This window comes from Lissotriton helveticus, chromosome 7 (assembly GCF_964261635.1).
Source record: "Lissotriton helveticus chromosome 7, aLisHel1.1, whole genome shotgun sequence".
In the NCBI taxonomy this organism is placed as follows: domain Eukaryota; kingdom Metazoa; phylum Chordata; class Amphibia; order Caudata; family Salamandridae; genus Lissotriton; species Lissotriton helveticus.
This window is the reverse complement of record NC_136068.1, coordinates 942,504,693-942,532,303: the sequence shown is the minus strand read 5'-3', so window position 1 is coordinate 942,532,303 and position 27,611 is coordinate 942,504,693.

The window sequence follows — 27,611 nt, the reverse complement described above, 5'->3', positions numbered from 1 at the left end:
TAACCTAATAAACTAAATATGTATGGACAATTTATATTCCTCAATATTTCTCTAATGTTTCATTACACAAATGTTTAAAGAAAATGTTTCGTTCCATTACCACATTTTTATGTATCACATATTCCATTATTTTCACTACGAACACATATTCGTATTGTTTGACACCGAAATATATTTATTCATATGCGCCACATGACATTGCTAACAGAATCCCATTCAAGATGTTTACTGTTGCAGCACCATCCAATATTGATGAAAGCCATAAATGTTTGCTATTTGAAGAATGTATCAGTGTGCTTTTCTCCTTTTAATTGTAAAGGCTGGAAATAATATAGCATACCTATAAAGGATCAAAATTATTGGGTCCAGATGCACGAATGTTTAGCGATTCGGTAACCAGTCGCAAACTGGTTAACAATCATTAAAATAGGTATTTTGTTTGTATGAAAGGTCTTTTCTCCTCCACTTTTTAGCGAAGTGACTGAATTCTTATGGGAACATGCTATGCATCAAGATAAGGAATTGCGATTCCTTAATAGCGACTTTTAAGGAATCACTATTTAGAAGTCACAATTCCTTATGCATGTAGGTTTCGTAAAAATATTAGCGATTCCCACACATTCCCTAATACAGAGTCGCAAATTACGACTCGCTATTGCGGATGCGCCACATGGCTCTTAGAAAAAAGCATTACTGTGCATTTTCCTAAGGATTTGCAAATTAACATCAACTTGAGGTGGATTTTAATTGGCGATTCCTTAATGCAAAGTCGCATTTTGAAAATGCTTCTTGCAATGCATTTAGAGAATCGCAAATTGCGATTCCCTGAATGCATTCGTAAAATAGGTAATCGTAAAAATTGTGATTACCTATTTTGCAAATGCATTTTGGGTTGATGCATCGCAAATGACTTTTTACCAGTCATAAACAGGCCGATTCTGTGAATCAGCCCGTTTGCGACCCGTAAAACGCTTGATGCATGTGCCCCTTTATCACTAATTTAGTGACTCCTAATGGTGAATCATTATTAGTGACTTCCCCATAGTAATTCGGTATTTCCATGTATGAATTGTTCGCAAATTGTGACTAGTCGCAGTATGAAGATTTTGCATGTACAATTTATCACCAAATGGATTCAGATGCTACTTAGTTATAACCTATATAAATATCTCCAGAATGCCTAAAGCACTTTCACAAGGCTGGCATGCAGAGGACGAGGAGGAGACAGTTAACAATTTTTAAGGTCAGGACTGTCCCTTTTAAACAAACTGAGGAGGAGATATTTGATACGTATAGGCTTAGTGGTCAGGATATTTTAGAACTAATAACTGAGTACTCTTGTACCTTCACCTGCTAGCTTCTGGAAGTTACCTTTGAGTGCTTGCAGTAGCAGGTGGAGTTTCCCAAAGTGCCTTATCTCATTTCCTTAGAAGATTTTTGGATTTATGTTGGGAAAATAAATCAGCATATATATTTTGCTAATGCACAACATGACTTACACCAGACAAAGCTTTTATTTTAATGTAGCCCAGTTACCCCATGTTATTGGTTGTGTGATGGGACCTCACGCACCAATATAAACACCATTTGTAAATGAGTATTTATTTCAGAATAGGAAAATATATTCATACAGGTTGTGTGTTATACATCCTGTGTCATCACAAAACTTGTTGTTTGCTTTCCAGGCAACACACATGACTCACAGTGGGATGTGTAGTTGTCGATCTCGAGGAGTCTTTGGTGATTGATAAAGGCTTGGAAAAGGGGTTTTAATCCTTTGCACACACATATAGTTTGTGTGTATGCAGATAGAATGTCATATTTAATTGTTTGTTTCTAAGAGACTGTGCTTGTAGTTTACACCCATGGATATTGACACTATAACTTAACCCAAGTGCCGAAAGGTGAGTGAAGGTAAAACAGAGTCCACAAGCCCACACACTCTGCAGTTGAATGAATATTTGGCCTTTTAAAATGAAGCTGTCTTAACCAGAGTGGTGGTGCACTGCAATATAGCCCAAGCATCTGCTGCAATGTCATTGTAACCTACACAATGCTACTTTTTATTTATTTTATTTTATTTTAATGTTTTATAGAGCGCGAACTTGACCCGTGAGGGTATCAGAGCGCTTTACAGAGTTACACGGTAAACAGGCAACAAAGCAAGTTAAGAAAGCAACAGAAAACTCAAGTACAGAAATATAAGGGGTTTGGGGAGGGATAGGGAAGCTGAGGGGCATAGGATACAGTTATAGTTGTCCAGTAGAAGCAGAACCAAAATCAACACGGTTGCATATCAGGGCGAGTTGGTAGGTAGCGGAGGAGGCAATAATTAAGTATTCGATAGGCACACTGTGGTAGATGCAAGCATGTCATTAGCCTAGAAATTTGCCCATGAGAAAGGTTTTGGTCTCCTTCTTGAAACGTGATAGAATGGGGATTTTTCGGATGTCAGGCGGGAGAGAGTTCCAGATTCTTGGTGCTGCTCCGGAGAATGCGATATTATAGGTTCTTTTCTTCTGAAAGCGAGCAGGTTGGAGTAGGAGGTTTTGAGCGGACCGGGAGTTCCTAGTTCCTCCAAACATCACCAGTTTCTGTGCCAGATAGGCGGGGGAGTTTGTGTGAAGGTCCTTGTGAGTGATGCAAGCAATTTTCAGTTGTATTCTGGCATCCATAGGGAGCCAGTTTAGTGCTTTCAGATGTGGATAAATTTGGTCAAATTTCCTGGTGCCTGTGAGTAATCTTGCGGCCACATTGAGGCAGGCTTTTAGAGGAGCCAGAGTGATATTGGGTAAACCGGTGAGGGTGGAACACCCATATTCCAGTCTCGATATGACTAGTGCTATAAAATACAAATATGAATGGGACACTGTAAAACTGGAATCAGATTCAGATACTAAGGAGACCAGTCCTCTAACTCATCTACCCCAAGATTCTTCTCACGCTTGCAGAGGCAAAGCAGGTCATGCAGACATAACAACCTATTAAATTCACAGTATACATAAAAAATGCAGTTGTAATAAAACTCAAAGTAATGGTGTTGCAATTAAATGAAACTAAATAAAGCTTTTAATCAGGTTGGCTAATACTGAAATCCTTTTTGCATTCTCCTTAAAACATTAAAATAATGTTTTTTCAAAGTTTACATTCTTGAATGGCATTGATAAGTACAAATAGTATACAAAAAAGGTGAATGGTAAGAAATGGCAAGAATGCTTTTATTGCTTCCTTCTCCGTATCCTATCACTTCCCTTTTCAGTGCTTAGAGCAGTTGGAGTTGCAGAGATATGAGTACCTGTGATTTGTCTGCAAGTGTGCCACACACTCATGCCTCATGACACAGAGAGGCTACTGAGGCTTGAAGCCTCTTCGGTTACGCCCTCAAATAACTCACCAGTAGCTGAGGTTTGATTGGTTTAGATATTCTCCAAAGTACTGGTGACTTTCACAAGCCCGCGCACAACATCCCTGCTATAGTGCCCATCTCTACCTGCATGTTCAAGTGCACCTTGACAACGCTGCAGTAGCATGTGCCAGGAGGTTTCCAGAGCTGGTGATGCTGTCTATCTATGGGTGACATATGTTGATGGCGCTTAAGCATCTCCATCTGTTGCCTGTAGGGTACAGAATACAATTTAAAGCATAACACATTCCTGTTCAAAATATTTGATTGACTTTATTATAAAGCATAGACCAAACACAAAGAGCACAGATGAAGTAATATTAAGCTTGCAATATTACATTTGATGAAAATTGCATCCGTACATTGGGAATTTTAGTGTGATAGAAACTAAAATTTAAAGATAAAAAGGGAGGGGGAGCAATAATTACTGGTAATAAGTATTATGTAATGGAGCCATATATTAAAATCTAACAAACTGAACTTAATACATAATATATAGTAATTAATAGTATAATTCGATAGTTATCAATTGGATTCCAAAACGAATGGTAAGTGGATGAATTATGAACAATACCCAACATTGTCACTTCAGCTCGCTTTCTGGTAAAAATTATCCATGACCACCATGCATGTATTGATAATAATGAGCCGTCTTTCTAATTGGTAGTAATGGATTTAAGAGCAGCAGATATTAAGAAGTTAAAGAGCTTATTATCTAAACCTGACAGTATTATTGAAAATAATACCGATTTACAAACAGCAAATTATTTGATGGTTTATCTGGTAAATTATTTTTTTTACAATAACATTCCAAACCACATTCCAAAACTTAAAGAAAATATTGCATTCAAAAAGCATATATTTAAGTGAACCTGGAGCTAAAATACAGTGCCAACAAGTGGAAGAATTTAGTAGTTTTGCTTTAAACATTTTTAATGGAGTCCATAAACAATGAAATAATATGGAAGAATTAGTTTGATATAAGGATACTGGTAACCATCCAGACACATCATTCATCCAAACTTTCTTCCATAAGTCTTGAGATAAAGAAAGATTGAGTTCATTGTTCGAAAAAGAAGAAATAAAATGAATGTTATTTTTATCAAAATTATTTAAAAAAATTATAAAACTGACACAGCATGAGATGGAGAAGCAATTGCTTGAATATATGTTTTTAAGTCAGATACACTTCCCATTGGAAAATTGCTAGGAAATGAACCCAGGAAAGAATTATTTAGAAATATCTGAATTGGGCTAAAGAAATTTCTGTTGCAGTTCTTCAAAAGATAAAAAAGAGTTATTATGATATATATCTTTTGAGTAAAAGATACCCGCATTTATCCAAGACTTCCAAAATTGTATGGTCCGATTAAGCTTTATAATAGGACTATACCATAAGGATATATTTAAGGAGCGAGAAATAGGTGTTTGAAATAGAGAAGCTACATCCTGTAATATTAATTTTGTATATTTCAATATTGCAGATTTTCGCAATAAAGAACTAGAAGCAGACATAGAGAGTACAGTAAGTAGCAGGAATGGGATACCAACCTTTGTTCAATGTGAAGCCATTAAGGAGCATTATTAAAATCTGTGTTGGTGAACCAAAAGGCGCTTTGTATTAAAATAAACGCTTTATGATAATTTTAAAAATCTGGCAAATCAAAACCACCGTTATATTTTGAAATGTTCAATTTTTTGTAACTTATACGAGGTGCTTTATTATTCCAAATGAATTTGGAGATTAGCTTGTCATCAGCACACAAGCAGTGTACTGCATGACGAGCTGAGCTCGTCATGAGCATGGAAGGGGTTAATGGTATGAGAGAAAAAGATCCCAAGATATTTACATTTTTCTTTTTGCCATATTATTTCATCATTAGGAAGCATATCCGTCGTACAGTGCATATTTAAGCAAAAACGTTTGTCTTATTTGTGTTTAAAGTGTAAACTAAAATTTGAGAATATTGCTAAAGCATCTATAAGAGGGGTGGAGTAGAGGTATCAGGATTACTAATATATATTAATACGTCATCAGTACAAGCCCAAGTCTTTATAGTAACCATGAATAGAAATACCTTTTATTTCTGTGTATTGTCTGATAGAAATGAGTAAGGGTTCAATGGCAAGGAGAAAAAGTAAAGGAGATGAGGGACAACCTTGGCAGGTGCCTCTAAAAAGGGAACATTTAGTAGAGAGTTGACCATTAATAACAGTCTAGCCGATGGGCCAGAATAAAGGGCTGAAATCATACGAATAACTGAATTGTCACAATTAAAAGCAGATAAAGTACTAAATAGATACTGCCAAAGTACTTTGTCAAAAGCTTTTTCAGCATCTACTGCCAGAATACCAGCAGGAAGGGGTAGAGAGGACACAGCTTCAATTGCATGAAATAATAACCTAGTATTCACTGAATGTCTATTTTTCATGAAACACGTTTGATCAATATGAACAAAAGTGTCAAGTACAGCAGTCAATCGGGTCGCAAGAATTTTTGCATACAGTTTCAGTTCTGATTAATGAAGGAAACAAGGTGGTAATCTAATATAATAGTGGGATCTTTATTAGGTTTTGGAAGAACTATTATCAAAGCTTCAGTAAAGGATCCTGGTGTAGATCCTGATAAACTAAAGTGAGTAAATAATTTAAGTAAATGAAGGAGGAGATAAGGAGAGAATTCTTTATAAAATTCAGCAGGTAGACCGTCTGGCCCTGGTGATTTACCTGGCGTAAGTGATTTAATACCAGATTAAGTTCTTCTAATGTAATCGTTAAAACCAATTTTTCCCTCACTGATTGTGTAATTTTGGGTAGGCCACAGGTTTGCAAGAAATATTCAATACTAATCTTATCTACATCTGAGGGATTACTGTATAGATTTGAATAGTAGACCAAAAATTCATTAAGAATTTCTTTGTGCCATAGTGCTAGTTTACCATTTAAGCCATGTATTGACAAATGTCGCCCAGATCTATTAGCTTTGAAATTAAATTTAGCCTTAATATTTTAAATTTGTATACCAGCTTTTCTACTTAACAAAGAGGTTAACTCATATCTGAGTTTCTGTAATTGTATTTTGTATAAATTATCATGCGATTAAATAAAGAGCTGTTCATATTTTTCTATTTGCTTATCAAATTCTATGAGCTTAGTGTTGAAAGCTTTATTATTGTGTGCTATAATTGATATTGTTACTCCTCTGATATAAGCCATAAATGCATACCACCGATTAACAAGTGAAGTAGATTCTTCTTAATTAAACGAGAAATAGTCATGTAATGCTGACAAGCGTTTAGATTTATTATTGTCATTAAGAGCAATATTCATATTCATACGCCATCAAGAGTGGGATTGTTGTGTTGCATTAAGTTGCATAATACCTGAAATAAGAGTATGGTCATAAATAGCAATATAACGAATTGTAGGATCAGAAAATGAATGAATTAATGAATGGGAAATTAACAAGAAATCAATGTGAGAATAAGAATTGTGAGGGTTAGAGAAAAAGGTAAACTGCTTTTCTTATGGGTGATGTAAACGCCAAATATCCACCAATTTGGTTGATTTAAAAAATGATTTTGAAATAAGATAAGACTTAGGGGGGAGATATTTGGTTTGAGAATATCTGTACAACAATGGGTCACAGATTAAGTTAAAGTTGCCCTGAATAATAAGTGGAACATTACCTAATTTAATCACTGCGGAGGTAAAAAGAGACAACAATTTGGGCTCATCATTTGTTGGACTACAAACATTAATTATATGAAAAATACTATTATCCTTATCTTTCGCTATAATATAACGACCTTCTGCATCTGAAAATTTGGATAATATTTAACTTTTTTGCAAAAAGGATTGGAACACCATTCTTTTTACTGACTGCAGGAGAGGAAATAATGTGATCAACCCAGCGTTTATTCATATAGGATAAAACTGTATCGTCTATATGGGTTTTCTAAGGCAAACAAATGTCTGCTTTATGTCTGGCTGAATAATCTAAAACTTTAGTTCGTTTAACAGGATGTTTTAAAAGTTTGACATTGACAGTGTTCAAAATAACTTGAATTCCATAATTAGCAGAAAAAAGAGAAAGAACAAAGAGAGAAAAATCGTGGTTTAAAGAAGTAGTAAGTGGCTCAAGACAAAAACTATAGTAGAAAAGGGAAAGACAAGGACAAACATAAAAAAGACACCATAAAAAGATAACTAAAGAATCACACATGCACATATACAAGATTGACATACCTAGACAATGTCCCCACAAAAAGATATCAATAAATAGGCTACAATGAAAGTGCATTCGACTCTATGAATCATGCTGGAGTGCCATTTGTTTCCATGGAGAGCCGAGAATGTTGATCTAAAAATACACAAAGATCCTCAGGGCGATGAAAAGATTTTGAGATACCATCCTTCCAAATTCTCATAACAGAAGGATCAAAAAAATAATACTTAAAACCACAGCTTCTTAGTCGAGGTCTACAGTGAATTTCTTGCAAATTTTAACAGTCGCGAACAGGGGCGAAGTCTTGATGTACAAAAACGTTATTTCCATTAACCATTAAAAATGGGATCTCTCTTGCTGCTTTCTGGATCAATACCAAATTATGGTGCCGCAAGATTGTAAAAATCACCTGACGTAGCTTAACATGGCTTGGATTACAATGAGTTTTGTGAGCCTTATCAAATTCAAATTTTTTGGAACATTTTAATTGTAAAGGACCAGGTATCAAGGATTCCAAGTATTGCCTATAGTAATTGCTGTCAACTCCTTCCGGCAAATTAAAAATGCACAGTTTATACTGCCTAATGGGGTTTTGTCACTCAAGTGATAAGGTATTCATTGGCACAACTTCACGGTATGGGGCAATACACTGTCAATTTTAACCTTATTATCCTGGATTTGTATTGTGTTGTCAGTGACTTTCATTGAAAGGCCAGCCTTATCTTTACGAATATTTTTAATTTCTAAAGCAATGCTATCCATATTAAAATGTACTTCTTGTAACTATTCTAATAAAGTTGTTAATGAAGGCTTATTAGGATCAACAATTTTGGATTTTACTGGTGGAGGAGAAATTGTTTGCTTGAGTTTGTTAGATATTACATTTAAATTCATGCCTTTCATATTCAAATAGCGTCAAAAGCACCTTAAAAGCAAAGAAAATGAAAATAGTGAAAATATCACCAGAGTAAACAACAGTGCAGCAGCTATAACCCCCGGTGGGTGTCGTTAGGCCTCTACCACGTCCTTTCCTGAAAAAGTCTCCGTCCACCTGACAGGAAGTTTCAGCAGCTCCACACAGGTCAACTCGATGCAGGGAAACAGCTCGACAGAAAAGACCTAAAACTGGAACCAGAGCCTCAAAAAACACTTTCTCAAAAGCGCTGGCCACAAGGAGGAAGAAGGGGTGCTCCAGCGCTGTCCAGGTAAGCCTTCAGGCAGTAAAAAGCTTGTTGATAACACAGGCATTGCAGGAACAAGTGGCAGCCATCTTGTAACACGCGCTCGCGGGAGTCAAAACATTACACATTCTACTCAGAGCAAAACATAACCCAGGCCCCCCTGTCCTACAGAAACTTGCCATCCCTTATCAGGCAAATAGGGACATGAGATACAATAATGTGGAATTGCTTTCCATCCCCAGAATCAAGAAAGCCAGAAGAGGTAGCATGTGTTTTACATATCTTGCACCAAAAACACCCTCACAAATGCAATTTCTAGTGAAATGATGCATCCAAATACCCTGCTGAAGGGAGGCAATCCCTGTCTGTAGTCTATGTTTCACATGTAAATCCCATGGTCACGAAGCATGAGATATATTCCAGACCTGTGAAACTGAGAGATATATGAACCTCATAGGATCTTCCCTACCTTGCTACATCATGTCACTCATCATATACACATCACATCCTAAGTGCACACCGTTTTGTTGGGCACAAACCACTACGTCATTCATCTAAAGCACCAGACTGCAGCAAGGTGAAGCCTCATGCACAAACTTCATCTCCCATGACAGCCAACAATACAGTTCTCAGTGAGATAATGTGTCTGTCTTGGAGTAAAGCTGCACAGATTCTGCCATAGCGCCACAGAACCCTGGACACTGATTCATGTAGAAGATATAGCCTACACTGTCCACAAGCAGTGTGGCACTGTAGCGTAGTCTGCCAGTTGCACTGTACAGTGCAAGATTAACACATATCTATAACCCCTGTTTACAGTCACCATAGTGGACACTTTGCACTTGCATGTGTATACTATCATGTCCCACATCGATATCCACTAACTATCCTTTCCATGGTGAAACATATTGAGCAACATTGACTACAACCCTTAATGCAAAATATGTGTGACTGAAGTAAAACACATCACCTGCTCCTGTTACATGTTGTCAAATCAGGCAGGTATCAGTTCAGGAATGGCAATAGTAGCCAATAATAGACAAAATAGATGAATGTGAGAGTTGTGCCTACTCAACAGCAAATTGACTCTCCTTATTGGTGACAAACCATCATCTGCATGGCATTGGCACTCACCAGAATGACAAATAGTAAGCGAATCACAGAGGGCAGGACACCTTTATGTGTATCACTGTGTCAGCCATTTCCAGTCCATAATTGCGTGTATGCCACACAATGTCATAGCACATCTATTACAGTAAACAAGGTGTATGAGTCAATCAGGGCATATAACAGATTTGAAATTACTGTTGGGCCATTACCTGTCATGGCTCTTAACTAATATAGCACCTCCTTTCTTTGCAGCAGACCAATGATATGCTCTGATGCCGTGGGTCATAAGTCCTCTGAAGAACCCACAAGCAGAAGCCTAGCAGACCTACAACCATGCCCTATGCAGCACCAGGGCCATCATTGAGCTGACATTTGGTGTACTAAAATCCTGTTTCCAGAACCTTGATATATCTACGGGAAGATTGCTGTACACACCACCTATGGTGTGTAAAATTATACTGGTGTGCTGTATATTGCACAATATATGTGTCAGGACAAATGTGCCATGGGCTGATGAAAATGGGGATCAGAACATGCCAGACAATGAGGAGGAGTTAGATGAGGAGCCTCATCAAACTGGACCATCAGTTGCCTCAACATGGCGGAGTGACAACATTAGCTGTAGCAGATACCTCTCTATTGCCAGCCACAATTAACATGGTGTGGTAATGTATATATTGTGCAATGACTGTGTGTGTGTCTCTCTCCTGTTTTTCGCCGCTTGTATGGCCATAAACAAGTGGACAATAGTCAGTGGCGGCTCCTCCGCTAAGGTGGAGGAGCGTCACCCCACTGCTTAAAAGGAAAAATAAAATGATAACATATCATTATTATAATTGTATTTTTCCTATTGCTGTCAGTGGTGGGGCGGGGCGGGGCTGGCAAGAGCAGGGGGAGAAGTGGTTTTCACTCCCTTAGTGCACATAACTGTTTGGCCGGCCCTCTTGGGCCGGCCAAACAGTCATGCACACTTTGTATCTTTCCCAGCAGTCTGCATTACACAGCCTGATGAGGAACATGCAATGCCTCCCAGTCCCCGCCTGAGTGCCGAGCCACAGCACTCACACCAGTCACAATGCTGCATAGCAGCGTTGTGATTGGCTCAGGGTAGCCCGGGTGCTTCCTGCTAGTGGCGGGGACTGGAGACTGGAAGAAGGAAGAGGGCGGAGAAGAGGCGCCGGCCGGCTGTCTGGTCAGCACAGTAAATTCATTTTCTTTCTCTCCCCTGCCCACCTCCCCCGACCAGTAGCAGCTGCTACTGACGATAGTTGAAGGGCACTTATAGAGTGTTGACTGTGAAGTGTCTCAAATAGTATGTGTATGGAAACACAGTCCTAAAATTACAGTCTACATCAATACCTGTATCCAATTGTCAAATTCATTAGGTGATCTCATACACACATACAAATGCTACCTACCATAGTTTACAAGTAGAAATGTATTGCATGTGAACACTCATTCCTATGTAAAAATAAAACTGCCTTGATGCAGAGTGTAGGGATGGTGTGTTTGCTCAGCCTTACTGTCAGCAATATGTAGGAGGTCTTGTCAAGACATGCATGGTGATCTGCTATCGCACAAACAGCAGAACTGAGGATCATGGTGGCCACTAATGATGACAGTGTAACTTTCCTGTGTTTAATAGCCCTCATACATGAATGACAAATACATTAAAAACTACAATGGTCATGTCCATACATCCCCTTCCAGGTGGGTGCAGCCAATCGTTGCACATTTCAAACTTTTCCCGTAGTCTGAGGTCTACACTGTGGTACACGGTGCTGTTTGGCAGTAGCTGAGCTGTTGTGCATGTGAGTGCTGTGGCCCCATGACAGTGGTAGTCTGTTGCATCCCTGGGGAAACCAAAAACAATGTCAATGGGTGTTAAGACATATTTAGCACACAGGGCACTTCTGGTAACGTGTGTCCTTGTGCTGACACAGTGGGGCATGTGTATAAGGAAAAGGTGCAGCGCGGCGCAGTGGCAAATTTTGCTGTGCCACACGTCATGTCAAAAACTAAGGGATGCATTACAAGAATACAATGCAACCCTGTGTTTTACCTAGTGAAGGTGGGAAAAATTGCTCACTAGTGGCATTATAGATACCCTTCTGCCCTAGTGCAAGGACGTCTGTGTGGCAGAGATGTTTGTTTACGTTTGTTTTTCCCCTGATTAGGTTTTCTCTCGTCAAGTTTTCCCGCCGCTGCCTCCCCTGCGGCCCCACCCCCATGCCCATTCGCTGCCCTGCCACCCGCCTCCCGCCTCCCAGCTGACCCTCCCTCCCCACCTCCCCTTAAATGGCAGCCATTGCGCGGTGAGGAGAGCGACCCTTGACCTCCCAGGTAGGTCTCTCCCCCTCCGCTGCAGTGCAACCAGTGCCAGTGCCACCCTTCGCTGCCACCTTGCCTGCTGACTCGTGCTCCTGGTGCCCCGCACCTGGCTACCGTTCGGCTCCGTTGCTGCCGCTTCTCCTGCTGCTGTGTGCCTGTGCCCCTGCCCATTCTCTTCCTTTTTGTATCCTGTGTGCCTGTGCCCCTGCCCATTCATCTCTTTCTGTATCCTGCTGCTGTGTGCCTGTTACGTATTTTATTTTTCCCCTGATTAGGTTTTCTCTCGTCAAGTTTTCCCGTCGCTGCCTCCCCTGCAGCCCCGCCCCCCAGTGCCCATTCGCTGCCCTGCCCAACCTGCCTCCCGCCTCCCAGCTGACCCTCCCTCCCCACCTCCCCTTCAATGGTGGCCGCTGCACAGCCGCGTAGCGGACGCGTGCAGTGGGCGCGCCGCTGGCCGTCTGTGCCCGTCTGCTCCTGGACCGCGGCCAGCGCCAGTACCCCTGGCCCCCACACCATCCGTGATGCCCGCTACCGCTACGACGCCAACACCCTCATCGCGCTCAACCACGGACTGACCTTCAACTGCTCCAAGGTCACTCCCAAGCGCACTCACGGCCGGAACTGCAACTTTTCCTGCATCAACAATGCCGATGCACCCACAGCAACGGAACCCAACCGACTGCGTTGCATCCTGCTTAACACCCACTCCGCACGCAAGCATGCCGTCGAGCTCTTGGACCTACTCATCACCACATCACCAATCGTCGCCTTCTTGACCGAGACCTGGACGAACGAAGCCTCCGCCCCTGACATCGCAGTGGCCATCCCCGACGGATACAAGATCTCCCGCAGAGACTGCACCAACGGAGTCGGAGGAGGCATCGCCATAATCCACAAGAACACCATCAAGGTCTCCACAAACACCGACGACACCCTCACCAACGCCAAACACATGCACTTCAACATCCACACGGACCCCAAGACCACCCTCAGAGGCACTCTCATCTACAGACCACCCGGCCCACGCCCCCAATTCTGCAACTCAATCGCCGATTTCATCAGCACGCATGCACTGACCTCCACCGACTACATCCTGTTCGGCGACCTGAACTACCATCTGGAAAACAACGACAGCAACTCCTCCACCCTGATCGACAACCTCGCCACCCTCGGACTGAAACAGATCGTCACAACCCCGACCCACATTGCCGGCCACACGCTCGATGCCATCTTCTCCTCCAGCCCACACATTGCCTTCAGCCACGCCTCCGAGCTCACATGGACCGACCACCACTGCATCCACTTCACCTTTAAGAAACCCGTCACACACCACCGCACCCTACAGATCCCCCGCTGTCGCTGGGGCAAAGTCACCAAGGATCTACTTGAAACACACCTCACACTCAACCCTCCGACCAGCCCCACCGACCCTGAGAATGGGGCCCGCACCCTCAGACTCTGGATGGAAGACTGCGCCAACACCTTAGCACCAGTGAAACAACCCACCGACAGAGACACCAGCCAGAGAGCCAGCTGGTTCACCCCATGGCTCCTGGCCTCCAAGCACACCTGCCGGAAACTTGAAAACATCTGGCTCAGCGATAGAACGCCCGCCAACCGCGCAGCCCACAAAGACGCCATTCGCAACCATCACCACCTCATCAGGACCACCAAAAGAGCCTCGTTCAAAGACCGCCTCGACAACAACCCCCACAACAGCAAAGAGCTCTTCAACATCGTGAAAGAACTCTCCAATCCTAACTCCTGCACCAACGACATTCCGCCATCTCAAACCCTGTGCGACACCCTCGCTGCCTTCTTCCACCGCAAGATCTCCGACATCCACAACAGCTTCAACCCCCAGCTGAACCCTACGAACCCCGCCACGACGAACACTCCGAACCCCACTGACCACTACCTTCTGACCACATGGACCAACGTGAGCACCAAAGACATAATCAAGACCATCCACTCAGGCTCCCCGTCCGATCCTCTTCCCCACCACATCGTCAACAAAGCCGACAGCCTCATTGCACCCCACCTGCGTAACATCATCAACCTCTCCTTCGAAACCGCCCCCTTCCATGAAAGCTGGAAGCACGCCGAGATCAACACCCTACTAAAGAAGCCCAAGGCGGACCCGAGCGCCCTCAAGAACTTCCGGCCCATTTCCCTGCTTCCGTTCCCAGCGAAAGTCATCGAAAAGATCGTCAACATCCAGCTCACCCGCTACCTAGAAGACAACAGCATCCTGGACCCTTCCCAGTCAGGCTTCCGCAGCAACCACAGCACCGAGACCGCCCTCATCGCCGCCACAGACGACATCAGAATCCTACTTGACAACGGCGAGACAGCAGCCCTCATACTTCTTGACCTCTCCGCCGCCTTCGACACCGTCTGCCACCACACACTACGCACACGCCTCTACGACGCAGGTATCTGAGACAAGGCCCTGGATTGGACCACCTCCTTCCTCTCCGACAGAACCCAGAGAGTCCGCCTTCCCCCCGTTCCAATCCGGAACCACCAAAACCATCTGCGGCGTCCTGCAGGGATCCTCCCTCAGACCGACGCTGTTTAACGTCTACATGGCTCCCCACGCTCGCATCGCCAGACTACACGACCTCAACATAATCTCCTACGCCGATGACACCCAGCTGATCCTCTCCCTCGTGGGACGATTCCTGGTGGCCAGCCTCACTGGGAACCCCCACGGCACCTACCAACCACGCACGTAACCTAGGAGTCATCCTCGACTCTAAGCTCAGCATGACCAACCAAGTCAACGCAGTCTCCACCTCATGCTTCCACACCCTCCGTATGCTCCGCAAGATGTACAGATGGATCCCGGTGGACACACAAAAAACCGTCACCCACGCCCTCGTCAGCAGCCGACTCGACTACGGAAACGCCCTCTACGCCGGAGCCCCGTCCAAACTCATCAACAGACTCCAAAGAATCCAGAACGCCTCCGCACGCCTGATCCTAGACGTCCCACGCCGGGACCACATCGCCCCGCACCTGAGAGACCTGCACTGGCTCCCCGTCGACAAAAGAATCACATTCAAGCTCATGATCCACGCACACAAAGCACTCCACAAAACCGGCCCAGCCTATCTCAACAACAGACTCTCCTTCCACACACCCAACAGGAAACTCTGCTCTGCCGACCTGTCCCTGGCCGCCGTCCCGCGCATCCACAGAACTACTTCCGGGGGCAGATCCTTCTCCCACCGCGCCGCCAAGACCTGGAATGCCCTCCCCCTCCACCTACGTCAGTCCACAGACCTCCCGGCCTTCAGAAGACTACTCAAGACCTGGCTCTTTGACCACTAGCTGCAGCCCCCCCCCCCAGTGCCTTGAGACCCTAGCGGGTAAATAGTGTGCTTTACAAATCCCCTGATTGATTGATTGATTGATTGATTGATTGACGTGCAGGAAGGTGTCCCTTCATGCACAAAAACTATCAATAATGGTGTCTTGCCCTTCCAATGTTTGCTGCAGAATGCAGCATACATAGAAATAGCAGAAATAAGGAGATATTAAGTGTGTCACCTTGTTGTGTCAATCAAACACCTGCTTTAGCACGGCGTTAGTTATTTTTCACTGCCTCAGATTTACACATCATTGGAAATCTGGGATAGTGTAAAAAGTAAGGGGTGTTACTGTAGAACCCCCACAGCAACACCCGTTGTATGGTCCTTTCAGGCAGATACCTGCGTGAAAGGGTTCCATATTGACAAAGCAGTGTGAAGCTATGCAAAGTGGATTAACGCCACTTTGTAAACATGGTGCAGGGCATTGCAACGCCGGAATCATGGAAAAGTGAGGAACTGGTGTTGCAGTCACTTTGTAGCTATGCCCCAGTGTTTGGGCACCATTAGAGGTATGTTTCCTGAACAGCTTCAACTCACACATATTTTCTCTGTCAACACAAATAGTAAACACATGCAAAGACCGTAAACAAGTCCACTCTACTATGCACACCCAACATTGCAACCCTGTACATAATTATATGCATTGCATATTCCTATACTTCAAAAAAAATTTTTTTAACCTATTGCGTAAAAAAAACTGTGACACATTACCATCAAGCATGATATTTTCCACCGGCAGCGTCAGCCAACAATGTTGTTTCCCAGCCAACGTGTACAAAAAAACGCGTTGTGCTTTGTTAGGCAATGTGTAAAATCGACACATTGTTTCTAGCATCAAAAACCTGACACATTCGCTGAAAACATGCCTCATCCACCCAGGAAGTGAAGTAATGAATAAAGTGAAGTGATGTAATGGATCCTGCATTCTGCAAACAGGAACTGGTGAGTTGCTTTCATTTTCACTTTAAGTCATAGTTTTTTAGGAGTTGCCTAGGCAGTGCTTGCACTGTCTCTTTGAGAAATGTTGTATTCATGTTATGGGCTTTAAGCTTCACCTATGTTCTGCCCTTTAATAGTCCTGCCTTCTCCCTCTTTGGTATCACCTTCTCTTCGGTTGTAACCTCCCTTAAGGACAGCTCCTCTTACATGTGACTTTACTCAGTGCGTTTTATTTTCACTTACTCAGCACTCTTTTCTTAAGGACTTTTTCAACTTAGCTGGAGTTGTAGGCACAGTAGCCCCTTCCCTCACCTCATTTCCCCGACACAGCCTTATTTACTTTTTTTAGCATTCAGGCATGCCGAGCCCCATCTCCACGACACAACCTTATTTACTTAATTGACTTTTTGCATTTCGCTGACACAACAATATTTACTTTATTAGCCTTTTTAAAGCACACGTATAAAGCTAGAAAAAAGCCGGGGACTCACCGCTTTTCTTTTTTATTGGGTTAATTTACAACACTTTAGCTTCACAGCATTTGTTGTTAGCCTAAAAACAAAAATGCTCTTGCTCGTTCCTTAAGCCACTGGGTAATGGGATTTAAATATTAGATCTTAAGAAAAGGGTGCAGTACCACAGGTTATTATTAGGTGTCCTTAGTAGTTTGTGCAATTACCTCCACAAGGAATACAGCATGGTTCCCTTGGCTCCAGCAGTGATTGGGTGGCCTCCATGCACAGGCCTGAATCAGGAGGGCGGCGGAGGTGCTTGACTGTTGTAGTAGACCTCAATAAATGAACTATGATTGGATCTTTGCTGTTCTCCCAATATCTGTTCACTGTCAACCCTGTACGCAGCAACACCAAAAAAAATAAATTAAAAGTGGTGCTCTGCCTCAAATGCAGAGAATCCTGGTCCTTTTAGTAACTGGGGCTGCCATTGTCTTTTCCTCTTCCCTGGACAGATCTGACAGCCTATTCTCAGGGCCTGCTCACTTCTCACACCCTCAATACCTTCTTTACACTATAATAATAATAATAAGGGAGTTTTATAAAGCGCGCGGTTACGTTCAACTAGCGTGTCCCTGCGCTAAGACAGAAAACTCATGAAGGCAGCTAGAATTACCATGTGTAGAGATGTGTTTTTAGCTTCTTCCTGAAGTCGGCTTCAGACAGTTCTAGGCGAAGATCCAGGGGTAGAGCGTTCCAGCCCTTCGCCACCAAGTAGCGAAATGATCTTCCTCCCATATGAGCCTTTCTTATCCTCGGGACCTTTAATAGGCCACCCTGCGAGGAGCGCAGTGCTCGCGTGGGTTCGTACCTGGAGACCAGACTCTGGAGTGGTGCTGGTGCCCTCCCATTAAGGATACGATGGCAGGTGCAGAGGGCCTTAAACTCGACCCTTCTCCTCACTGGGAGCCAGTGAAGAGTCTGAAGGGCAGCTTTGGAGGCTGATCTTTTAGGAAGCTTCAGAATAAGGCGGGCTGCTGCGTTCTGCAGCACCTGGAGACGATTTAATACCTTACTGGTTGCTCCCAAATACAGTAGGTTACCGTAATCCAGGCGCGATGTAACGAGGGCATGTACCAGCGTCCTGCGGGCAGATATGGGAAGAAGATCTAAGACCTTCCGCAAACTTTTTAGGACGCTGAAACAGACACCCACCACCCGGCCTATCTGAGGTCCAAAAGACAGATCAGCATCGAGCCAAACTCCAAGATTCTTGGCTTCCCGGCAGGGTGTAGGTGCCTCGCCCAGGCAAGAGGGCCACCACGCAGACGACCACACAGAAGGGCTCCCCCCCACCACAAGCACCTCTGTCTTATTGCCATTCAGTTTGAGGCAATTGGTGGACATCCAGGTTGCCAACTCCTGCATACAGGTTCTGAATTGGTCCACCGCAAGGCCAGGTGCACGCGATAGGGAGATAGCCAGCTGCGTATCGTCGGCGTAGGATACTATGTGCATTCCATGACCCTCCACTATAGAGGCCACTGGGGAGACATAAAAATTGAACAGGGTGGGGCTCAGTGATGAGCCCTGGGGCACGCCCTGTCCCAAACAGATCTCCCCAGAGTAGCCGTCACCCTGGCAGACCTGGAAGCCTCTCCCCGTCAGAAAGGACTGGAGCCATCTAAGTGCAGTGCTCGATATTCTGCCATTATTCAGACACTGTAGCAAGGTGGTGTGTGCTACAGTGTCGAATGCCGCACTTAGGTCCAGCAGGATGAGGGCCATGGTCTGTCCTTCATCCACCCCCTGGCATAAGGTCTCCACTGCCATCAGGAGCGCCGATTCAGTAGAGTGGCGGGGACGGAAACCAAATTGGGTGTCATGCAGGAGGGCAGCCTCCTCCACGAAATCCATCAGCTGTGCGTTAATAGCTTTTTCTGCCACTTTAGCCAGGTAGGGCAGAAGGGAGATAGGTCGGAGGTTCTCTAATTTTTCGAAACTGATGTTAGATTTCTTCCTCAAGGGTAGGACCACCGCCTGCTTCCAGTCTCTAGGCACTATCCCAGTCTTAAATGACAGGTCAAGCAAGTGCCTGATGTAAGGTTCCAACACTGGCAAGCTTTCGGCTAGTCGTTTAGGCGTGGTGGGGTCCCGAGGGGATCCGGACTTGATGGATTTACATATATTTAAGAGGTCCTCCGGGGGCGGGGTAACGAAGTTGGTCAGTCTATGTCTATTCCCCCAATCCCTCGGACTTTCCACGAACTCAGTCCCTGCCATGGGGTGATTAAGGAATGACGAGAAGATTTTAGTTACCTTCTCGGCGAAAAAGTTCACGATCTTGTCACAAGATTCCGCCGAACACTCATCTAGGGCAGTGGCTGGTATCCCGCCCGAGAGAGATTTGTAGAGCAGAAAAAGCTCCCTCGCGGAGTTGCCGGCCTCACTGATTCTGATGGCATAGTATACAGCTTTGGACTTCCTAATTAGTACGTGATAGAGTCGCCTCTCAGTTAGATAAATCTCCCTGGTTTCCGTCGAAAAGGCCACTCGCCATTGCCTTTCTACTCGCTTCAGTGCTGCCTTTGCAACCCGCAGCTCGTCACTGTACCACGGGGCAGTTTTCTGAGTGCGCCCACCTACTTTAGCACGAGAGAGTGGAGCTTTGCAGTCAAGTGCCTCGGTGATACGATTGCAGAGGTTAGAGTTAGCAGTGTCCGCATCGTCCCCCCCCGGACTCCCTCCTCTGATGAGTGCCGCACAGAACTTTGTCTGCGAGAAGTTTGCCCATCTCCGCCTAGAGTGGTATAGTGGAGCTGGCGTCAGTGATCTTGTCCCTGGAACACATACAGCGATTGGTACCAGATGGTGATCCGACCATGGGATAGGGATGGGTGTCATTGCTTCTGCATCCCCCCAGTTGACAAATATGGGGTCTAGCAACTGTCCCAGCTGGTGGGTGGGACCATCTACTATCTGGTTCAGTTGGAGGTTTGCTAGCGCCTGGCAGAGATCCTTGGTAGCGTTGTCAGTGGGGTTAATAAGGTGGAGATTGAGATCACCTAATACCAAGATTTTGTCTCCACGCAGCGCCGCCTCCATGATGCCTTCTACTAGACTCTCCCCAAACCGAGCCATAGGGCCTGGGGGTCTATAGATAAGAAAGCCCTTCAGCGTACAGCCTTCATTTACTTTAATGGTGAAGCTCCCCGCCTCACTATCTAAAATGGTGGAAGTATCCAATTGACATTGTAGACTATGCTTAGCTACGATGGCGATACCCCCCTCCTCTGCCAGCGGGTCTGTCCTGCCTCTGTATGGTATAGCCCTCCGGTAATGCTTCTAGAGCATCAGGAGTCGAACCTTCATCCAGCCATGTCTCAGTGAGAAACAAAAGATCCCATTGTCTCTCAATGAGTAGGTCGTAGAGGTCGAGTCTGTGCTTCCGCAGGGAGCGTACGTTGAGCAGGCCACAGGTCAAAGTAAGGCCTGCCGATGCCAACTTTCTACCTAAATCATAGGAGTAGTGGCAGTGTTCACAAGCTGTATTATCCTCCACTCGCATCGTATGGAGGCATGAGTTGGCAGTGGTGTTGCGAAAAGCCAACAACTCCCGTCCGCTCCACCGTATGCGTCCCACCTGATGGACATAGAGTCCGGCCCTGGACCGCGCCCGAGCGCGGACGGGTGCAGATGGGCTTGCCCGCTGCACCCGTCCGCTGCGCTGCCGGGAAAGACACATGACTTAAGAAGGAAGCGGAAGGGGCGTGGCCTGGCGCAAAGTGGGCGTGGCCTGGCCCGGGGGGGGGGGGCTTCCCCGGAATGGCGTCGATGTCACTGGCAGCCCCGCAGCAGCGTTTAGATCGGCTGCGCGGGATAAGGCTTTATCACGAGTGTCAGGTAAAGTGCAATTGCTATGCAGAATAAAAACACAGAAATACAATTTTAAAATCTACGTTGCTCCCGGCTTCCGCCTCAGGAGTTCGTGCTGTCTGGCTACACAATGGTCGAGAGCGCGCTAAATAGGCTCGGGGGGGGGCGTGGCCTGGCGCAGAGTGGGCGTGGCCTGGCCGGGGGGGGGCTTCCCCTTAATGGCGTCGATGTTAGTGGCAGCGCCCTACTCCCCTCCCCCGACCACCATTACTCAATCAAGCATCTTTCCAACATACTCTGCAAGCCTCTCATTGTTTCATTAGTAAACAATTTGTGTCACTCCCAAAGTTTGTATTACATGCCCACAGCAGAAGGCCAATGTTTGTGAATGCCGAGGCTGTCCAGTCTTTCTTCCACCGCCATCCACTTCTTGATTCTTTATCCCACTGTCAAGGGTTCTTTTATATCCTTTTTTTCTCTCTTTGTAACAGTTTGCCTATTACTTTTTATTACTTTTTCTTTGCTTTTCTCTTTGTTGCTTTGATGATGAGAACAATACTAAAAGCAACAAGCATTTCCAATGCAATAGGTCTCTCATTAGTGAAAACTTAAGTAATTGGCATTGCAAATGCTAATTTTGTTTTTCGTTTAAAATTATGCCAGTAACATAATAATAAAAGAAATTCCTTTCATGAACGAAAGGGTGCAGTACCACAGGCTGTTAGTAGGTGTCCCTGGAACACCTAGAAAATAAATTCCTTTAATGAAAGAAAGGGTACAGTACCACAGGCTGTTAATAGATCTCTTATTATGCTGCAACCCAGTAACAGGCTGTAGTACTGCACCATTTCCTTCATAAAAGGAATTTCTTTTCTTATTATGCTACCGCTGGCATAATTTAAAACGAGTAAAAAATTAGCATTTGCAATGCCAATAGCTCATATTTTCATTAATGAAAGACCTATTACATACTTGTCTGTCTGTGCTGCTGAGTAGTTGTGTGGATTGTGCTGGAGAGTTGTTAGTGTATAATGAGCTGTAGTTTTTTTGTTCTCTGTACCTGACGTGTATTGTTGTGTTTTTTCTGGTGTCATGTCGATGTAGTTGTGGGTGTTTTAGGAGGTGGGTTAATTTTGGTTTGGGTGAAATATATATGTCTGGGATCATGCCTGGTAAGAGTGGCGTGCGTTGAATGTCAGAAGTAGTGTTTGAGGGCTCTCTGTGGCTTTTGAACTTTTACCTACCACAAATGGTGGCAAGTGGGGGGGACGTGTCTTCCAGGGGTATCCAGTGGCTGTGAGGAAGCAAAGCTGGGAGAGGGTGCAGCAACAGATGAAACACATCTTTAATGTCAACCAGACAGTGCCCCAACTTAAACATCTCTGAGCGGATGTGGTCAGCAGGGAGTCGGACCTGCTGGACTACGTAGGCATGGAAGTTGGCGGACGAGCTGGTAAGGAGACAATCCTGTCACTTTTCCTGTGTGCCACATAAACATAACAATGATAATTGTTAACATGGAAAGGTATACTTTCCATGAAATGGCACAGGGTTACCCTGCAGTAATGTTTTTGTGCTGCATTGTGTCATCTCTAACGTGAAGGGATGTGCCTTAGTCACAATATTACAATGCATCACTGTGTGTATCCAGCAGCACTGACTGTAGCTGCCTAGCGCAAGCGCAGACCTCATGTTTCAAAGGTACCTGATCAGCAAGGATGTTTACTTTGTGAACAAGAAGGTGTCTCTTGCTGCACATAAATAATCAATGATGATGATTTATCATTCCTATGTGTGCTGCTCTCAGTAGTAAACATAGAAGTAGCAAATTAGCATTGATTGATTGATGTACTTGTGCAGGAAGGGAGACCTTCCTGCCCAATATTATTCTTTGCTGGCATGTAGCTCCTGTCATGTGTGCTGCAGAGTGCAGTACACATAGGAAGTGCCAAAGACTACTATAAATAAGGTATATATCCTTCTTGCTACACTCTTAGGCCTGCTATGCCCTCATGTATGTATTAGGCACTGGGTATGGTTACCTGATACATGTAAATCTGGGCAAACATCAAAATGAAATAGGTCAGGCAATGGACACACCCAAATAAGCACACAATGCATGCACATTACATGCAAACTGATGTGTGAAAAAAGCCTGTATGTACAATGCAATGTTAAGCCACTGTATGTGGCTTTGTGCTGCTTAGCAGTGTGGAGCAGGACATAGCACCACCAGAGCATAAGTAGAAGTGATACTGCAGTGGCACAAGGGTCGTGCAAGCAAGCCACACACAGGTCTGACAAAGCCTGTGGTATTGAAATTCACAAGTGATATTACCGCACAACCTTTTTCGCATTTGCACTGTGCTTGCTTGAAGGACATTTCCCTATCATCTTTCTTTCTTTATAGATAAAATCAATAGCATCCATAGCCTTTTCCCCCACATAGCCAGAAAGCCACCAAATCAGAGACCTGTCGACAATCACCTCCCGCCTCCCACTTTTCTCAATGAATACTGCGAATACACTCAGGAAGATGTTTCATCCACACTTCAGAGGGTGAAATCGGGCTCCCCTACTCACCCAGTCTCCTCCCAGGTACTGTCTAAAATCGTAACAGCCCTCCTTTCCAGCTTAACCAAACTCCTCAATCTTTCATTATCTCATTCTATTGTGCCTTCAAGATGGAAAGAGGCCATGGTCAAGCCTATTCTAAAGAAGCCCAACTTAGACCCTAAGCAGCACAATCGCTACCGACCAATCTCTCTTCTTCCTCTCTTCGGGAAAGTCTTAGAGTCACTGGTCAACAAACAATTAACCAAACACTTAGAAAGCAATCACCTGCTGAACTACTCCCAATCTGGGTTTCGGGCTTTTCACAGCACCGAAACAGCCTCATTGGAAATAGTCGATAACATCAGACTCTCCCTCGATGCCAGACAATCTGCTATCTTGGTCCTTCTCAACCTGTCGGTGGCCTTCAGCACTATCTCCCACTGCATTCCTTTTGAACACCTGCGGGAGCTTGGTGTCAGGGGCACAACGCTGAACTGGCTCAGGAGTTATCTGACTAATCGCATTTCCAAAGATAAAATTTCTGCCTTACCTCCAGCAGCCAACCCATTGACAAGGGTGTTCCCCAGGGATCCAACCTGAGCCCCACACTCTTTAATCTGTATGTATCACCTTTAGTCAATGATATTAAAGCTCATTGCTTATACAGTGTCGTACGCTGACGACACTCAGCTGTTAATCACTCTTGGACCAGATCCCACTGACACCAAACACAGATTCAGGCAGTGTATGTTGGACATTCACAACTGGATGATAAACAATCATCTCCAACTCAACACTAGCAAAACCGAAATCATCCTTTTCGGTAATGCACAAACGTTGTGGACAAATGACTGGTGGCGTCTCTAGGCATGTGCCCTTCACCTAAGGCGGCAGCCCGCAATCTATGAGTGCTGATTGACAATAAACTTTCTACGTCAGACCACGTCAACCACGTGGCTCGCATCTGTACGGAATAATGCGTAGCTTCCATAAAATCTTCAAATGGGTCCCACTGTCTTCTCGCATGCCATTGATCCAAGGATTAATAATCAGCCACCTGGACTACAGCAGCGCTCTCTTGGCATCCGTAAACAAAGAGCACTTAACAAAGCTCCAGGTTCTGGACTTGCAGAACAGCTATGGTGACATCTGTCAGTAATGAGGATGTCAGACTGCATCCAATATTTTCTCTAGAGATGGATGTTCTGAATCATTTATATTTTGAATAATTCAGCCCGCCCTACCAATGTGTAGTGGTCATGCTTTTCAACTGCTTAAATACAACCTGATAGGTTACATAGTCAATATGTATGCATGATGTACACTGCTAATTTGGCATGTTACAGATGAGTGTGTCTAACAATGACTGATTTGTTTTACATGGCATGTCTTGTAGGTGGACCAGCATCATTCTCACGTGCGGAGGTGGATTTGTTCAAGGACCCTAACATTACCAGCGAGTGTCTTTGTCTATGCTAATTGTGTTGCGGAAGGAGTGGGTGTGACGTCTGATGCAGTGCAACTTTCGTGCAATGATGTGTATCTGTTGCACTAAGACACTTTTATTTAATTGATGAGAGATGAGATGTAGTGGGTCTTTACATTTGCAAGTTAGTCTGCCTCTTACTGATGTCTATAATGTTACATTGACTATCTGTGATGGAACAAGTGACAGAGGCCTGCCAGGGGTGGCATGACCACACTGGCTGGCTATGTGATTATCTGTGTTTGATGGATCACATCTGTACATGTCTGTGGATTGGTGAGTTTCAGAAAGCATATTAGTTCCATGTGAAATGACATGAGAAGCATGTAATGACTGGTGGACTGATCCACCATGGACCTACAACAGGCCTGATAGGAGAGGTGTCATATATGTCTGTGTGATGTGTGTTACATAGCAAGCATTCATTCTTACATGTGACGAATGCCATGTGTTAAGTATAGTTAGCAATCTGTCATGCTATAGGTCATTGGCATATATGTTACACCACGTTCTGACACAAGAAATGTACCTGACATGATTGGGACATGTTGCTGTGGAAAAAACACAAACCACAATGATGGCCATTGCAGGATAAAGAAGGCACACTACTGTTCTGTGAGGTTGTGATGTGTATCCTACCAGGTGTACAAAGCAACAGAGTAGCCAAGCATTAAATGTACTGACACAGTCTTACATATGTATGGCAGGCAGCTGCCATTGCAAGGTGCAACATTTGGCATACCTTCGAGCTTTGACATTAGTGCATCTGAGTTGATATATTTTGAGCATTTGTTTGGTCCCTCTGAGGTACAAGATGATATTCGGCTGTAGGGGCTTCTACCTTGATGTTGTACAGTTGTCTCATTTGATATGTACCTGCAGCTAGTCACCATGTCACTGACATCTTTACATGTTATCTTGAACATGCAGCATGACTCTGTGTAGTTGCATGCCCACATCCTCTGGAAGGAAAGTGACCTTCATGTCAGGAAAGTGGACAAAGCACACCTAGCAATGAGAGGCTGTTATGAGGAGAAGAAGCTTTCGGGAAATTGAGCTGCTTCCCTCAGGGACCAACAACACTCTCGAACACTAGCAAGGACAGAGATGCCAAGGCAGGGCAAGGAACAAGCAAGGGATCGATCAGGAGTAAAACTGGAAACCAAGAATAAAGATAAAACAAAAGTGCTCCGGCTCGTGGAGGGGAAGAAACTTAATTTCAGATGGTCAATCAACAACTCAGTCCTCGAAGAGCAGGCCTCATATAAATACCTGGGGATGACCATTGAGCAGGGCAACACAAAAAAAGGCACATTCTGGTACTAAGAGGGAAGGCGCAATCATTAATTTACGCATACAGGCAACTGCAAAAAACAGTGGGCGGCCCAAATTACACGCACTTACTTAAAGTAATGGCCGCAAAAACTATCCCCACTTTATCATACGGGTTAACTGCATGGCTAGGAGGGGAATCAACAATTCTAAATAATTTACAAAACAAAATATACAAGGAAGTCTTCAATCTGCCAGCCCAAGTTCGCTTAGAAGTCGGCTTGCAGAAACAAGAAACTCGGTCAATGTCCACGTTCGCAAAATCGTGTCACAAGCTCCGCTCTGCCCCAAGTGAGTCAATGGACAACATCTGCTGGAAGGAAATAAACTATCAGGAAGACCAGCTAAACACAACTCAATGGGGAAAATATCTTAGTGCGAGTTTGACCACACTGACTCTGCATGAAGTATGGAGAAAAAAAAAATCGATCACGTATACTTCTGTAAAGTAGTAAATGGACTAGCAAAAAAGGCTTCCTTGCTAAAAGATAAAGCAACCCTAACTAAACGACGACATGCTTGGACAGTAGTTAACTCCTACATCAACCAAAAACTGCAAGGATACCTAGCTTCGCACTACAGCCAACATCTAAAAAAAGCTTTTATAGCGTACCGAATGGGCATGCATCTATCAAAAGATTTAAGGCCCTCTTGGAAACAACAAACCGAAAGTTCCAACTGCAGATTATTCGGATACCAGAAGGAAACACTGACGCACTTGTTATGTACGTGTCCGGCCTTACTGGCTCTAAGAAGAAGGCATCTACGGGCAATTTTTATCACACTAAAGATCCGCACTTGCAGACAAGTGGTGATAAGCTGGCTAGGAGGTGCCTCATCTATTCTGTCATGCCGGGGAGTAAAATCTATGACCAAGGTAACAAAACTGATACAGGAAACTGAACAGACAAAGGCACCTACCACCTAGTGCAAACAGTGTCTAGGGAAAGAAGAACGTGGTGGTAGAAACGCCATTCAGCGAAAATCTCGCCCCGGATACACACATTATGTTTTAACGAAAGAAACATGTCCAGAGAGGTCCTTTTTGGGACAGAACATTTTGACTCTTTATTGTCAAGAATACATGTCATTTTATTTACATCTTAATCTCTCTCTTCTTCTTTTCTGTTTTTATCCACTTGAATATTGTAAAGATTGTTATTAATCAAACAATAAATATTGATGATGATGACTCTGTGTAGTTGCATGCCCACATCCTCTGTAAGGAAAGTTACCTTCATGTCAGGAAAGTGGACAAAGCACACCTAGCAATGAGAGGCTGTTATGAGGAGAAGAAGCTTTCGGGAAATTGAGCTGCTTCCCTCAGGGACCAATAACAC